Here is a 17,877-nt window from a genome sequence, read left to right on the forward strand (position 1 = left end):
TTTGATGACCTGTCAGAGACAGCAGAGCAGAGGGGCAGAGTATAGTTGGGAGGCATAAATCCTCTGCTCCTTTTCATGTATGATGCGTGTGCCCTTGGTTACCTAGTAACTCTCCTCTCCATCTCCAATCGGCGCTCCCGAATATTCAGCCCCGAGCTCGCGCCGCGCGCTCCCGCGAAGCTCGTGTTGAGCCGAAGAGTCCAGGCAAAAGCATCAAAACGCACCAGGACTAGCAGGAGAGCTTTCCCGGCTGGAGAAAAAAACAACAACACAAAAACACGGGAGAAATCCTCTAAAAAGAGAGCGGAGCGAGGATGATGAGAGACGTTACCGCTTCACAGGAAGGTCATTCCCGAAAAACATAAGCAGTGCGCAGACTATATGGATATTTGGAGTATACCCGACTGCAAGTGAAGAAGACCCCGAAACAGTGAAACATTGTCCCGGCTTTTTATTATCCGGAAAAGCAAGGCATGGGGGGAATTACATCTCGACAAGGCAGGTGAGTCATTTCATGATACTTGATGAGCAGCTGGGGGAGAAATCTCAGGGCTGTGTGTGTGCTGAGTGAGTTATGGGGAGATGCAGAGGAAGCGGGCACATCGGGCTACTTGGACTCAAATTATACGACTTGTCTCTTTTTCATGTAAAGACAAAGAGTGGTATTTTTGTGATGCTACATCGACGCACCGCAGTACACCGACATGAAGCACGTATACTTCCAAAACGCATTTTTTTTTTTTTTTTTTTTGTGGGGTGTGTGTGGGTGGGAGAGAGAGAGAGAGAGAGAGACTTGAACAGACTACCCCGGGTCTTATTAGAGGCAGGAATTTGGATGCTGGATAACTGCGTGTATTTTACACACAAAGCCGCATATAATACACAACACTGCAATGCAAATGTTAATTCACATAATAAATAATGTGATAATTGTTCAGAGCACTTGTTACTTGGGCATAAAGACATCTCGTGCGTGATGGAGCAGTGACGCGCAGGCTCTCTCTCTCTCTCTCTCTCTCTCTCTCTCTCTCTCTCTCTCTCTCTCTCTCTCTCTCTTTCATTGCTCTGCCTTTAACGCAAATGAAATAGCCCGGTGACTTGCTTTAGGCAAATGAAATTGCAAGCTCCAAAGTTTAATGGAAATTAAACAGAAGAATTACTGAATCAAATCGCCCAGGATGACATCAGATCTAAGATTTTTTTTATTAATATATATATATATATATATATATAATGCAAGTGGAATCGGGCACCAGTTTGCAGCAAGCTACCTCAATCTGTTGTGGTGAGGAGCAGGATGATCTGCAAAAGGCATATGAGGGGATCCCCATTTTCATTTCTTTTTTTTTTTTTTTTTAAGTTTTGCACACTGATTGATTTTCTTTGAGGTTTCTGGGTGAATATATCAATTTGGATGCTTTATTTAAATGCACAAGGTCCAACAAAAATTTGCTTGGTTAATAGCATTTAATTATTTTTGGCATTCAGGGTGATAAAATGCTTAAATAAATATATTTTAGTTATAATTTGGTACTCATATTTTCCTGCCTACTCATCACTGAAATTGTCTCTGACGTAGTAGCCTCTTTTCATCATTGATCTTTGACTTATTCCATGACTCTGCTAAATCCCTGCAGCAAGCGACCTCACTTTCCCATCTCTATAATTCCTGTGACAACTGTAAACCACATGCACAAACTGCTGGTGGAAGGAGAGAGTATAAATTTAAAACACTGTGATGAGCCTGCAGGCCCCCGGGTGTCTACTTTCTTGCAATCTTTACATTCCCGGACACATGGCAGAAGCTTTAAGATAAATAGTGTCATTGTGGAGAATAATTAACTGCGAGAGTTGAATCCCAAAAAAGGGAAGAGGGAGGTAAAATGTCAAGCAAGAGTTGTCATGGTGATTGGTTGAATAAGCAATGTGTCCCTGAAACCTAAGCATTTAGGAAATGATCCAGCCTTTTATTTGGCACTCATTCCCACACTATTGATGAAAGAAGCCCTTAATGGGTGATAATAACGCAGACGTCATAGAATTCCTAGTTTTTGTTGCACGCATTTAACAGCCACCCTGTGAAATTTGATTAGCACTCTTTGGATTTTGATTTGCAGGCAAATTGCGTTCATTCATATTGTATGTGTGTCTTCAATATCATGTGAAGGATTATGCATGCTGCTGCTGCTGCTGCTGCTGCTGCTGCTGCTGCTGCTGCTGCTGCTGCTGCTGCTGCTGCTTGTGGATTCTCTCTCTGGCCCTTCAGAGTTTGTATTCCAGTCCAGCAAAGTGCTATTTTTCGAGTTCCCTGCTGTTTTAATATCCATTCTTTACTTTTTTTCAGAAATTTTCTGGGCTTGTGCTTGAGCTGTGTAATAATTATGGCAGCTAAAAACCGGAGCTTTGTGTTTTAGCTGTTGGAGAATAATTACCGAGAACGCTGCTCACTGAATGTGTTCATTAGTCGGACATTAGACTTTAAGGCTTGGCGCCACTGAGAAGTGGTCGACATGTGATCATTGACAGGTATACACACACACACACACTAACACACAGCATTTCAAAGTGCAGCATTGAGTCTATTGTTTACCCTGTTAGTCTCAGAACTGCTCAAGAAAAGCTCCATGAGACTCCCTGTCTGCTGCAAAGGTCAGCGAGGCTTCGTCCTGACCCAAAGTGAATACACCTGAGTATGTCTTGGCCTGACTTAACATGGATGAGCCGCTCATTGGCCCGAGAGGCCTCTTGTTCTGTAGCCTTCAGTTTCTCTTTCCGCGTGCTCTCGTTATTGCTCTCGCATCCAGACGTGTGGACGGAGTTGTGTGAGCGCCTGTGCTCCTCTGTGGATATGCAGAGGTGTGTTGTTGCACATATGAGAAAGGCTGCAGAAGGTTATTTGTGTTTTCTAATATTCTTCATTGTGTTTGACGCGTTGTCCTGGAGCAGCAGGAGCAGGAGCTGAAATAATTTCCCAAATGGATATCCCTTACCTTTGGAAAATATGTCCTGTCACAAGGGCTGGGTATCATTTGGATTTTAATGATTCTGATTCTGCTTATATATTCTGTTTGTATATGATTCTCGAATTTTTTTTTCTTTGAGGAGTAGGGTCAGAACAGGGCGCATGCCGTTTTCACAAAGGAAATGTTTTTAAAATTTTTTTAATTACACAATTCATATTTATTCATATCCACAATCACTTCATGAAGTTTAAGAAACCTGTAAATGAATTTTAATACATAACATGACCTGACAATAATTCATGCATTCTTTTTCATTCACCACACTGAAACCCTCCGAATACTAACAGTCATTTGCTTGAAGTAAGAAAAAAAAAAATAATAAGAATTCAAATAATTCTCCAGACATAGCTTCACATGTAAAGTTACTACATCTACCTCACACTCCAAGACTTTGCTCTGCCTGTGTCTTTACATATAGTCCACGAAATTAGTAGAGTGCAACCTTACACTGTAAAAATAATGGACGTAGCACCGCAAGGTCACCCATTGGTTTATAGACTCCTGTTTTGAAGCCTGGAGTTTGTCATTTTGGCCAGCGCATCTAAATTACTGGAGGAGCGAGTGAATTTTACTGAAATGCAGCAGACACTGTCAGAAGAATTTGTCACTTAAAGCGGCAAGCCCTTAATTTTGTGTAACCTGAAGCCATAATAAAATGTAAATAGGTGACTTATATAAAAATTAACCCCCCAAGGAGTTGTCATTAATGTTGAAATTAGGTATAGAGACCAACACCTTTTTAAAGTTTTTTTGTTTTTTAAGCCAGGTTGTAAAAATGTTTATTTCTGCGATAAAGTTGAGTAATTTAACATGGGTGCTTATGGGGATTTACTGGCTTCTGGAGCCAGTCTCAAGTGGCTGTTCATAGAAGTGTAGTTTTTGGCACTTAAGTGTTGGTTTCAGTGTTCAGCCGTTTGAACGTGACGGTTGAAGACAGAAACAGGCAGGCTTGTTTACTTCCTTGATGACACAGTGATCAATACAAACAACATACAGGTTGAAATGCATCTCTTTGCATCTTGTAGAAAAACATACAACTGGGCTGAGAATGGTGTTATAAGAGTAGCTTAGCTGCTTTGAGGATTAGCTCGGTGCATGTGTGTACAGTGTGTGTAGTGAGTGTGTGTGAGAGAGAGAGATGGTGGCTGTGCTGAGAGCAAACCAGTGTTGGCGATCGAAGCATAGGAGAAAACCTGTGGTCCATGATGTAAGGCCTTAACCAGACTCATGTGCTGACAACTCGTGTTGATTTTCCTGTAGTGCCTAGACAGGGTGATGACAAATTGTATCGCCTTGTGGAGCCTTGTCCAGTCCAGAAACAGTGGCAGAGTCAGTGGTGTAGTCGAGAGTATACACATGTATACAGACTATATCCATCTTTTTTTCTGGCCATTTACACTACATACACCCACATCTCGCCAGAGTGTAGCTGTTCAGGAGTCGATGAGCGGAATCGAAATTGCAATTTCTGAATGATTTCTTTGGACTGATTTAAAGTTTAAACCATTTTTAGAAGCCTATCACTGCCTATCCTACACCTGGAGAAAAGCCTGTCTTTGTTTGACCACCGTTTCCACTTCCTCTCAATGTCATACACACAAAGAGAAAAAGGCAGTTGTGGAGAATTTGGATTCAAAACATATTATATGTCACTATATTACCAAGCAAACAACATAGATGATGGCATTGGCCTTGAATGGCTGATGCTGTTAAAGACACACTGTGTAAAAATGTCTTGCAAAGCAGACATATTCAGACTTTCCTTAAGCCTATCTCTTTTTTTCTGTTAGTGCAGAAGAGATTCATTTAGTGAAATAATTTAATCCTTACCTTATAAAAATGTAAATGATTCAACGTCCTTCAGGTTTTCAATTGGCCTAAACAACAGTGTTAGTGCAGAGAGCTCTGAAAACTGACGGGGCTGTGTTTTTAAACCCAAGTCAAACTGTGTGTCATGAAGTGTCAGCTGAGCTCTTTCATAATCTGGCTGTCTGCAGACATGGACGTACAGTGACTAATGAAGGAGGATAAACTTGTCTCTTCATGTTTGCACAGGAGGATGCGCTTTCATCATCATTAAATCACACCTTTTGTTACACAATTGCCGAAGAACAACCTGATTGTTTTTTTAAAAATATCACTCGAAACAAGCGACAATCCACTAGATACAGTGGTGTCACATTCGTTTTTAAATAATGAATAAGAAGTATTTGTTAAATCTGTGAAAAGATGAAAGCGTCTTTGTTTGACTAACAAAATGGTTTTGGCCTGAGGCACAAAGATAGGCCTCAAGTCTACTGCACATAACATATTTAACAGAGATTTTACATTGTTCATGGCCCAAAAACATCTCCCCTGACTAACAGGTTTCCCTGCCAAAGACCAATGTCTGCTTAGTAAACAAGATTCTTTTGGACATCGCCATTCTAACTACAAAGCAGATGTCACACAGTATGTCTCCGCTCGCTGTCTGCCAGAAGTTATCTATTTATTATTTATTTATTAATTAGAAAATTTACACTCGATAATACACAGGCAGAGGACGAAGGCTGCTGAGTTAAAATCAGGGACGAATATGCGGCAGCAGTGAGGAGCTATTTTCGATTGTTTTCCTTTTTTAAAAATGCATCACATAGAGAGAGACAGGGAGAGGTGGGGGCGTGAGGCTGCCATGATAGGGAGAGCAAAGCTTCACTTTAGACTTGCACAAGCTTAGTTTGGGGATGAAGCTCAGTTCATTTCATTCATGTGGAACACGCAAACGACATGAATGACCTTTTTAACTCTGGCGTACGGGAATCAATCCACCGAGGCAGCGTGTGCAATTTTGTTTACATTCCATTGATTTGACTTTGTGGAAGTGTCACACTTATTTGCCGACTATTTGACTAGGATTTGCATAGACTCGCACATGCAGTATGATACGGCAAACAGCTATCTCGAATTTATGTATAGATTTCCGTGGTCCTGCACTTACTGTCCTCTAAAAGTCCACATCTGCAGCTTGCCAGCTCATTTGAATTTTAAATTGTCTGTCAAAAAGAATTTAAGGTACGTCTGAAACGAACAAAGTCCTTACTTTGCGGCTGACAGGGGTGAAGCCCTGCCTGTTTGTTTTCTGGAAAGTTCACCTTAATCCATATGATTCAAATTGCATTCTATTCCACTTAATCCACCCGCAGAATAGACAGACAAGTGACAGGGAATCAACACTTTTAAATCCCGGGGATGAACGTTACTGTTCAGGTAAAGTTGATGTGGCAGAGTGTGCCTTTCCCCCGTCGATTCCCCGGCTTCTTATCCAACAAAGCAATCGCTAAGCCCCTTTCTCTCCTCATTTTCCTAACATGGAGTGAGTATTGTGTGGGTCTGGCAGGACACAGAAGCGAAGGGCCCGCCTAATTCATGGGGTAAATTAGTGAAGATAAGGCCTGAGTCAGTACCTCCAGCCTACCATAGATCCCCTGGGGCAGGCTCTTAAGGAGCTTAGTAAAAGCCTGTCGTATGAAGACATGACATGGAGCTGGCTAAATGGGCTACGTTGGAGTGTCTTCCATCAACCTAATATTCATATATGGGTCACTGTCGTTCAAGCATTAATCCCATTCAATTTATTCATTCTTGGTTATTAATTCAGAGTTTTAGGAAAATAAGGCACTGTGTGTGAGAAAGGTGATAGAGGCTGTATTAGTGAGGCTCTAATGCAACTGCGAACCAAACTGGCAAAACACTTAGGCTGCACTCATAAGACCATGTTGTGTAAGTCTGTGCCACCAAATCAATAATGAATGCTGGTTTACCCGTAGTAAAAGAACAAGGAAGAACTCCTCCAGAGTCACTGGGTCACATACACTGGGGAAACAATTAGAGGCTTCCTCACGCACCGCGGTGCCGCAACTTGTTTTTTTTTCTGTCTTTTTTCAGCCCTGCGCATTTCCCCTTAATTTTTCTCCAGGGTCCGGCAGCATGTCTGTACCGTGGTTGAGAAATTACAGACACCGGTCGCAAAGTCTTTTCCAGCCCGAGCTACAAAAGGCCGTGTCAGGTCCTTGTGATGTATGTGGGGGCCACGTGAAGTGGAAAGCATGGTGACGGATAGGACAGCAGTCTTGCGGGTGTGTGTGTTAACCTCATAATGCTGACAGATTACAGATTTAAATATTTTAAACCTCACAGAGCACATGCTGCTGGTGATGAAGAGAGTGGAAATGACTGCAGTAATGCAAGAGATTAATAGAGATCCTTCCTCACTCTCTCCCACGCACACACACACACACACACACACACACACACACACTTACACACACACTCCTCTGAAACTGGTTGGCCATCATGTAATCACAGACCCCTGCACTACGATCAGACTCTTGGATTACAGTTGCTTTATACAGTTTTGTATCGTCTCTTCTCTCCTCTCACCACTAGTTTCAATTGCACACACACCAATATTGAAGATTTTTGACTATATTATAGATTTAGTTAAATCACTGCTGACATTGAGTCCAGTGTCATGCTGGTTTATCTTTCTTCCTTTTTCAAGGCAAGCTTTAAATTATGTAGAAGTGTTTATTTATATCCTATTTTTATATCTGTTTTTAGGCTGACTCTCCACCGCTCTTTTCACCTGTATTTGTGACACGGAGAAGGCATTAGGCACAGATGTGACTGGTTCAAAGCTCTGGTTGACTGAGGTATTGCCTCCACTGAGCTATTTATTTTTTCATCCCACTTACTTTGGCTGCTGAGAAACCTGGAGACCAAATAAAATATTATGTGTATCATAAATGTAAAGCACAGGTTTGTGATGGGGCCTTTAGTTAGTCCTTGTGCACACTATGTTGTTTTTTTACTCAGGACTGGAGACAGAAATGTAAGAAATACTGAGGTAATTAGGTAAATTTTTCCCACTGCAGCATCACCCTAGTAGAAAGTTTTGACTAGCCTCTTAAAAAAGTGAATAACGATTTTGTTTCTGACTTTTTTTAAATTCATTTGAGTGTTTTATTGATGTTCTCTCTTTAAATGTTTCAAAACTTTCCCCCTAATGCCAGGCATACAACTCTGGTGGAGAACTACAATCTTTATTTTTTTACCTTAAAGGGGAACTACGCCCATTTTCAAAATTCATACATTATTCTTATGGTCTGAGACAGTCCAAAATAGTGCTTAAAGTCAAATTTGTGATGTCATAGTCAATAAAGTCCGCAGCTGCTCTGGAGACGATGAATTCTTAACAATGTTCTAGAGACTGAGAGCAACCAAGGGAATGGTCTGAGTGTATGGAAACATTTCTATGTCAGAACAGAGAACACATATCAGTTGTTTATTTAAAAAAAAAAAAGCTGCCAGTGGAGGATACCTGCACCCTCCAACAGAGGTCCTAGCTAAGCCCCTAATGTCCTGAAATCCTGGTGAGCTCAAAAAATCCTAGAAATGTCGTAAAATCATTGAAATGTCACAAATTTTTGAGAAATGCCCAAAAGTAAAAGAAATGTCTTACAATCATAGAAATATCCTAATATCATAGAAATGTCATAACATTTGGAAAATGTCCAAAAATCCAAGAAACATCCTAAAATTCTAGAAATGTTCTAAAATCATACATTTTTCCTGAAATGCTGGAAATGTCCAAAAATCCAAGAAACATCCTAAAATCCTGAAAATGTCCTAAAATCATAGACATGTCAAAAAATTTGAGAAATGTCCAAAAATCCAAGAAACATCCTAAGATCCTAGAAATATCCTAAAATTTTCCTGAAATCCTAGAAATGTCCCAAAATCCTAGAAATGTCCTTAAATTTTCCTAAAATACTGGAAATGGCCTAAAATGTTCCTGAAATCCTAGAAATGGCCTAAAATTGTCATAAAATTCTATTTTTTTCCTGAAATCCTAGAAATGTCCTAAAATTGTCCTAAAATCCTGGAAATGTCCTAAAACCACAGAAATGTCATAAAATTTGAGAAATGTGAGAGAGAGCAGCTCATGTTCACAAGCATTGATTAAACTTTGTTAGGCCGTGGAAATATCATATTGCACTTCTTAATTTAGGTGGTGTTAAACAGTACTATAAAAAAAATATATATATAAACCCTACAGAAAATTACCAAAATCAACCCCCCAAAAAGTAAGCTAAGGTTTTAATTAGCTGAGGTGAGGTCATTTCAACTCCCAAATTCCCCAAACAATAGTGAGGACATGTCCTCGGTGTCCTCGGTAGTAGCTACATCTCTGTCTTTACTGATGCTCACTTTTCCTCCCTCACTTCACATACATGCAAATCAGGTTGACTGGAGAGTCTGAGTTGCCTGCAGGTTTTAATGTGAGTGTGAGTGGATCTCTGTGTGTTAGTCCTTTGATCCACAGTCCACTGTGTCCCCTTGTAGTCTTCAGTAACCTGAAAAGGGATACGTGAGTAAAACAATACATGGATCAGTAAGTAGTAAGCAACCAAATCTAATCAGAGTCTCATAACAGTACTGTGTTTTACAGTGAGGCAGCTTTTTAAATGGGCCTTGATGACTTTGTAAACCCTCTTCCTTTCAAAGATAGTACCTGCGTTGGGATTGGTTTATTTTGGTGCTTACATGTAGACCTGCTCCTGACTGTAGTCTATTTATATCTCTTGCCAGCTTGGCAATGCTTCCTGATAGCCTTTGAGGACAGAGAAATTCCTCCATCAAACTCAGGGCCCATCTGTGCCCATATTCCTCCCAAAAGGAGCCATCCTCCACAATTATAGCATTCTTCCAATGATACCATCATCATGCCATCACTCTGTGTAAGAACAGGCTCCAGGAAATTGACTTGATATTAATCTGACAAAATTACCAAGAAAGGAAATTAGACTTGGGAATTTTCTCTGGCATTGGTTGACTTTTAAAGTCAAGATGCTCACTCTGCATGGCTCTTTGAGCTCAAATAATAGCACATTTAGCAATTTTATTATTTTAAATATTTTGTCAGAGTACATGTCGAGCTTTAACAGAGTTTATTTGACCTAATATGTTCTCTTTGACTTGCTGCAGCTCATTACATTGATACGGATCCAGATTCACCTGAAAATCTGGGTCATTACAGAAATAGCCTTGTGGCTTACTCTCCCAAGACTGCAGCTCTGATGAATTGGTGGCTGTAGGTCACTATGACAATGGTTTGAGTGAAAAAGTGAGGAAGAGGGCAGGAGCTTGAGATTTTTTTGACGAGTGTCTTGTTCTTTATTAATCTAGAAAAAAGTTTTGTTTCCGGGGAGTTTGGTGATGTGGGTGAACACATAAGACTAGAGGGATCCTCTAGGCGCTTTGCTGATCCTTTAAGTAGCACAGATTTGAGGGTTTTTGCTAAAACTGCCCAAGTTATGCGCTCCAAAATCCATAATCGCATATTATTTGTAGAATGCTGTAGCTATGTGGGATGCAATTTGAACTGTGATTATTAATATACTGTATTTCCACGGCTTTAAGTCCTCATGTGCCTTTTTTTAGCCACAACTTGCTGTGTTTTTATGGAATCCTGGAAAGTGACACCTGTGTTTTGTCGCTCGAGTCACTACAACAGGAAGGTAGATTTAGGATGAGAGACTCCAGAGTTGTAGTTTCTCTCATAGGTCCTTTCAGTCTGCGCCCACTGTGAATTTCAGCCGGGTTTAAGTACAGGTGTTGAATGACATAATAGTGGTGGGCAGTTCAGTCCTGAAGCTGAAGAGTGAAATGATACTGTTAGATAGAAATGGTTCTCTGAGAGTAGCAGGAATGGAGCGGGGATCAGAGAGGATAAGAGCAAGGACAGAAGGAAGAGTCGAGATTGAAAGGAAACAAGAGGAAAATGGTTAGGTTGGAGAAAGGTAAGCCTGGATAAGCCTTTTGACAAGTGAGCTCTGGGCTGGAGAAAGCCAGTCAAACAAAAATCCGCCAAGTTTGTTTTATTCATGCTGTGGACAACTACGGCTCCACCATCTATTTTTTACAGCGATACACAAACAACAAGCAGAATACAAATGCTACTGAATTGTATCCTGCGCTCCCCCTTTTATGTGAAGATTTCTGATTGAGGCAGATCTCCCTGCCATGTTGAAAATTACTAAATGATTCAAGGTTTTCTGACACCCCAGAATTTACTGGCATCCTCATCTCTTATTCCCTTTAATCACATCCTCTTTCAATCCAAACCTGCTTCACACACATTTCGTGCATTTAAAATTCTGCAGAAGCCCCAACTCCAAAGCAAACAGCGACAATAAGCATTTATTGTTGAAGCTTTTTTGGTCGCCTGGCACCCAGTAATATGTTAACTAATGGGATGTCGAATGGAGTTATTTGCTATTGCCGCTGAAGAATAACAATTCACCAAACAGGATATTGAATTTACATTCTTTGAGCCTCTTCTTGGTCTGTTCGACCAAAATATCTCCCACATCTGAAATAAATTATTGATAGGAAGGAGTATTGTGGACTTTACAGTGCTGCAAATGGTATCAGAACTGTAAAATATATTCCACCAAGACTGCTACACGTCGTTTTACTTGATTGGCTGTTGAGAAAATACCTAAAGGAAAGTCATTATCCAGCGAACACACACACTTGCACACTACACCCAAAGACTCCTCGGGGTTGATTCTAATGATACCCATGTGATTTATCCAGCAGATCCATGATCAGTGTGTAAAAAGGAATCCAGAGCTGACCTAATAAGCCATATCTTTGCCTTTGTTTCCCACTGTGCTTTTTTGAAAGGAGACATTAGGAAGCACGAATGAGGAAACCTTATCACAAAAGATGTTGGAAATGTGACATATTTCCTCGGGGATAATTGTGCTTTGTGTCTCGGTGGCCCACTTTTCCCTTCGTACTGATGCTTTGCTGCACACGAATGACAAACAGCTGCCTTACATGTAAAGGTCTTTTTTAGTCAAATCCATTAGCAAAGGTTCAGAGCAGAGGACTTGAGAGCAGAATATCCTCCATTGAGGAAATGTTTACACTTGGCGTTTAAATTGTTCAGCACAGTGCGGAAGGACTTGTCAAATTGGGTTAAATGAAGATCCTCAATTTCCCTTTTAATCTGAGTCTTACACCCCATACCCACGCAAAAAAACATACCAAAAAAACAAACAAAACAAAACAAAAAAACGCTGCTAAAGATAAAAAGCGACCAAAACAGTAGAGCATGGATATAGTGGTGAATGGCTCATAGAGGATATTTATGTAATCTTGGGGCACCAGGGCTGACTCAAACCCGACTCAGAGCCGCTGTTGCATAGAGAGGCCCAAGGACAGTAGCAAATTTTCTAAATCCCTGGTAGACACAGAAAGTTAAGACAAGCAGTGTTGCAATAAAACAAAGCCCAACCCATTTATCTGAGCATCCCACACAACCCCTGGCCCAGATTTACAGCCCCGAGCATCCAGAGCTACCAAATCTTCTGGCAGCCACCGCCGCAGATATTGATAGGAAGAGCTAGAATCCCACCAAGGAATTCTGGAGCTGGAGGGGCTAACTTCCCAAAACATGAGCCGTCCCTGAATGGTTTCAGAATCAAAGGCCGAAAAGTGTATGATGTAAAACGTTATGTACTATAATAACATTGTAAATTGGGACAAATTGTCTGTCATTGATTTTTTTTTGCTCTTTCTCTGAACTTGTCTAGCAAGTGTCTCGTGCTATGTGGCATTAAGAGTTTATGGATTGTTTGACAAAGCCAGGTCTTTGATGAGCATTTGTAACCTCCGGAGACAGAACACAGCTGCTATTCCGTCAAGAGCAAAATGCCTGTTTGAAAACAAATAAAAACAGGCCCTCTCTCATCATTAGATCTAAAGCACTTAATCCTGCACAGAGGCGGCTCTCCTCTTCCACTGAAAACCTTTTCTTTGTATCGCTTATGGATTTCCTCTGTGGAGTATCTCTGCATACCAAGTCGCTGATGCTAACCTCTGGAAGTCTTTGCCGTCATGCCCTTGTTTAGATTATCCCATGGGTGTGTATACAGATGCCTTTTAAATTATTCACAAGATAACAGAAAGTGAGCAGAATTCTCGCTCTGAGATAGAAAAAGGAAATTTGTGGTATTAAAAAATGCGTTTGTTCCCGGAAAACTTAAAACGCTGCAGTTTGCTTCTGTCAAACAAGCATAGCAAAAAAAATTACAAAGCATAAAAAGCCAGATTCTACTCCCGCTGAGTGAAAATTTCCTCCTGATTTAGCTCACCATTTTTTCCCTGCCAACTCATGAAACATGAAATGCACAATACAAATCACCCCCACACACTGAGACACACCTACGCAGGCCTGTATTTATGCTAGCCAGGCTTCCTATTACTCACCACAGGGGTAAATATTGGTAAAAGGTGACGTGCCACTGTGGCTCCAGTGGCTTTGCTTTTAGTGGTTATGAAAATTGCGAGAAGGCCTTGTAGTCACATGAAATTTTACAGCAGGCATGGAGGCACTTTCATTGTTGTGTTTGCTCCTCGCAAAAGCTCCAAGGCTCTTCAGCTAGAAAACAACAATGGCCTCGTTGTTCCGACTCATCTGCGTTCATGCCTGGTAAAAGGAGCATAAAAATCTCTCCCCCCGCCCCCTGCGAGCCCCGGCTCGTATCGGCACAGTTCAGGCACAGAGGAATAGTTTTTCAAAGTGTCACCGTTTAGGGCATGGTTTGGATGTCAGCAGCTAAATGAATAAATAATGTGCCCTCAAGTTGCATTTGATGTAGCGGGATCTGATCTGATATGACTTTTCACTCAAGGTAGCTAACATCCAGATGTTAGAGGAAAACCCTTTCTTCCCCCTCAGGTTGCTAATGAAACATGGAACAGGGAGGATGTTTATCCTCATTTCACCGACGAAAACATTCGGATGAATGTTAAAAAGAGGCAGATGAGAGAAGTTGTTTCATTAGAGCAAAATTGGTTCGGAAATGTTGCGTCGTGTGTGCGTCTGCATGGGCGATGGCAGGGAGTACATAGACAGAATCTACAGTATGTGTTGTCATTGCTCTGGGCTCCTTTGCTGCAAAGTAGGCACAGGATAGGAAGAGAGATACAGTAGTAGCTCACAGTGCGTGCTGTGTGCAGTTTTTGAGGAAGTGCAGACAACCCGAGGCCAAATTTGCCTGCAGTGTTTGGACATGGCCTACTTCTAAGCGTGCAGTCATTAATGTGGTTTTCTACTCTGTTTAAAGTACACAAATGGGATTTTAATTCATACCCAGAGTTCCTTATGCAGAGTGTCTGCACTGTGTCTTTTCATCCCACTAAACTCAGCACCATATGTATAGGTAAAACAGCATGGATTTTTAGGAAGTAGTGACATCCTGGCGCCTTGCTGAATGACCTTGAGTACCCTCAGTAAGCCGCAGTGTCTGAGGATGTGTGCGCTCAGTACCGTAGTGGCCTACTCTTGTCTCATGGACTTTGTAGTGCCTGTGTGTGTTTGAATAATGTCCTGCAGGAGACACTCTAAGTGCAACGTCTAGGACTCAGGCGTCAGCAGTAATATCAGGGCAACCTCTCCTCTCTCCTCTGTGTGCAATGGCATGGGGGATATTACAGCATTAGAACTCATGAATTATAGCCATATTGTTAGCTCAATGTCATGGGACAGAGACACGTTTGTGGTACCACCATGGCTTCAGTCAAGAGCTAGAAAAGGAGAAATGGGGATTATAAAATTTGTTTTTAAATATATACCTGTGCACACTGTTTTTTGACTCTTGGTGATAAATTTAAGCCAATTTCACTGAATAATGCCGTATTGAATTAGGATGCCACATTTGTCACCAACTGTTGTGAGCTTAAGGCTGCTCCTCTGTTTGATCTGAAGGCTGCTGTGCTATCGCAGAGCCACGTACAACTCAGGATTCTGTATCATAGCAAATGGATCTGTGCGTTTCCCAAAGACAAGGGGGATGGTGGAGGGGGAACCAGTGCAATAACAAAAGATGCATTACCTAATAGATTTGGCAGAAATACAGAGTTCAGGGCGGTCTGATAAAGCTGGGTTACAGTACTTTAATCAATCACTAAGAACACGAGCCAATTTAGGAAGAAGCCTGACATTCAAGATAGGCTTTCAGACAGGATTAGAAATACTGAATGGAGAGTCGACATATCTGCCAGGGCGAGCCGAAAGGACTGTTGTCAGGGGACAGTGTTCCCTCCTCCATGTGTGATATTGAGGCATGTCTCTCCCGAACAATCCCACCCTCCTCTTTCTATTTGGAAAGTCACATCCTGTCTTCCTGGCCTTGCCCCTCAGTTACACGAATGCAGATGAGTATTAGTAACAAGACAGCATTGGTCGCCTCTGTTGTTTACTCTCTCCGCTCCAGAAAGGGCACTGTCATTTAAGATGTCCCTCGGAGCTCATCATCATCTGGAGTCTCCGGCCTTACTAATAATATCTAGAATATCAATGTGAGCATGCAGTGAGCAGAGTAAGGCGGCTGCTTTTCTAAACAGACAACTGGGAGAGTCACTGGAGGAAAAACAGCTGCTTTCTTTGCCTTCAGGACATTGTTCTGGTGTTTTTTTATTTATATATTTATTTTTTTTTACCCACACCGAAGCAGCCTGTTGATCTTATCTCTAACACTCATATGTTTGGACACCACAATCTAAGTAAAATTTTAAAGAAGTGTTTTGCTGCTGAATAGACGGTCTTTTCACAAAACTCGGCAGGCTATATAGTAGAAAAATGCACATACTTTTGAAATTGGTGCTACATGACCATAGAAACAGAGGAAGAGGACTGAGGCGTTTGCTTTTAATCAAGAGGTAAAAAACCTATAAACCTTCTCCACAGTAAACAGAAAGGTAGCAAGCTGGTAAAAAACACATCAGCCTCTGTTAACAATACAATAAAAAGTATGGCATCCACTTCCTCTGTATTAATTCATATATAACAGCCAATTAGTGTACTAAAATGTATCTGAAGTCATTTAGGCAAGAAATAAGCAATGCAGTAACATAATCTTGGTTCATATTTTATCAGCACTGCCTACCGCCATTTGATCTCAATATTTTTAGCCTCTACAATACTGGAAACAATATGGCAACTCTCATATTCTAGCCAAACGTTTCACCAAAATATGTCTCTAAAGACGTTTTAGGTGAGAAACAGGCAACACAGGACAGATTCTTGTTTCATTTTTGATCAGCACTGCCTACCACCACCATTTGGTCTCAGTATTTTCAGCCTCTGTTGTTACAATACGGAAAACAATATGGCACCCATTTCCTGTTCATACATTCTGGTATTACAGCCAGCAGTGCAATAAAATATGTTTCTGAAAACATTTGAAGTGAGAAATAGGCAATTCAGTTAAACAAAACAAAACAAAACATATATCCTGTTTTATATATATATAACAAGAGACAGTATGCAGCCCACTTCCTGTTCAGAGATTATTGTATTATTCCAAACAGTGCGCTAAAGTGAAGACATTTTAAGTGAAAATAGGCAATACAGTAGAAAAAAAATCTTGCTTTATATTTGATCAGCGCTGCCTTGTTTTCCTGTTTGATTTCGGTTTGGTCTGAGTAGTAGGGAGAAAAGAGGGGCAGGTCTCTCTTGATTTGCTTTTCTACTCTTTAGCGGACATACACAAATGCAGAAGTACAACCTGTAGTTCGAGCACCAGCCCTCGAGCCAGTGAAAATCCACTGGATGCTGGGAAACTACACTAAACTAGATGAGCAGCAGCAATCTGGCTGCTAGGTGGAGGGAACCACCACAGTTAATTGTTTACCACAGTTCATTTACACATACGATCCACATTGTTTGGATACAAAGCTGGTTAAAAATGGACGAAGTATCCCTTTAAGAATATATCTGACTCTAGCTGCAAATTTTGAGATGAATTTATCTATTTTCTAAAGCTTTGGGGTTCCCTGAGGGGAAAACCTTGCCTTTAGCTCCAGCCCTATAGAGCCTGGGATCAATGGGGGAAACAGCCAGGGGCTCTGATGCTGCTGGATAAAGGGGTGGTTCAACTGTGGTGATTGATATCACCTCACTAATCCCTCCACATCTCTCTAAATCCACCTGGCTGTAGCTCTGAATGAGCCCGTAATGTGATGAATTAAGATGTAAATACTCAAGCCACATTTAAATTTCCCATTGTCATATTCTGTGAGTATTTATTATGTAAACGAAAGCAGTCGGAATTATATTTTTAGGACATTTTGTAGCTCTTTTCTTTACATTCAAAAATCTTTATTAAGGCTTTCCTGAAGCTATGAAGTATGTTCAATACACCCATTCCCATTCAAGATCAGGATACAGTTCACAGCCAACCTGTCTCTGAAATGTCAGAGACTGTATGCCATATAGTCCTCGTGGATATTAAAGCGCTATTAATTTCTTAAACACCTCTTATTAATGACTGATAGAGGCCATGTGGCGTGGCATGTGTTTGTTTGGTCTTTGTTTATGCTGAAGATGAAGGTCACCCCCTCATTAGTGCAGCAGCATCTTTTTTGATGTTGTGATATACATAGTAATCAAGTGTGCCTCACATCGCTGTTTACTGTTGACCTTTAGTTAAAAGCACATCACTGTCAGGTCGGTTTGAAACTTAATTATGCTCCCATAAAACTCCAGGCATCATGTGCAGTGGACAGACCTCATTTAATCTGCTGTCATTAGGCTACAGTGACCCTGTGCTCCCTCTGTAAATAGGGCCCACACCATAATGCCCATGAATCCATTATATCCTTTTTTTTATATAAGAAAATAAACGCATATGGTTTTGCTGTGTCAAGCGTGCTTGTGTACATCTCGGCTTTCAGCTATGTATTCAGAAATCCTGCTTGTCACACAACAATACACTTTGGCACCTCTCACTTCTCTGCA

The 17,877-nt window shown here is 41.0% G+C and overlaps 1 protein-coding gene across 1 annotated transcript in view; it reads left to right on the forward strand.

Moving 5' to 3' along the window:
* Positions 1-214: 214 nt before the first annotated feature.
* Positions 215-17,877, forward strand: part of nlgn3a (neuroligin 3a) — a 141,322-nt gene continuing 123,659 nt past the window's right edge. Inside the window, exon 1 of the mRNA XM_042493720.1 lies at positions 215-502. The gene's annotated coding sequence lies outside the window, so the exon portion shown is untranslated. The remainder of the gene's footprint in view (positions 503-17,877) is intronic.

Source organism: Plectropomus leopardus, chromosome 9 (genome assembly GCF_008729295.1).
Source record: "Plectropomus leopardus isolate mb chromosome 9, YSFRI_Pleo_2.0, whole genome shotgun sequence".
NCBI classification, from domain to species: Eukaryota; Metazoa; Chordata; class Actinopteri; order Perciformes; family Serranidae; genus Plectropomus; species Plectropomus leopardus.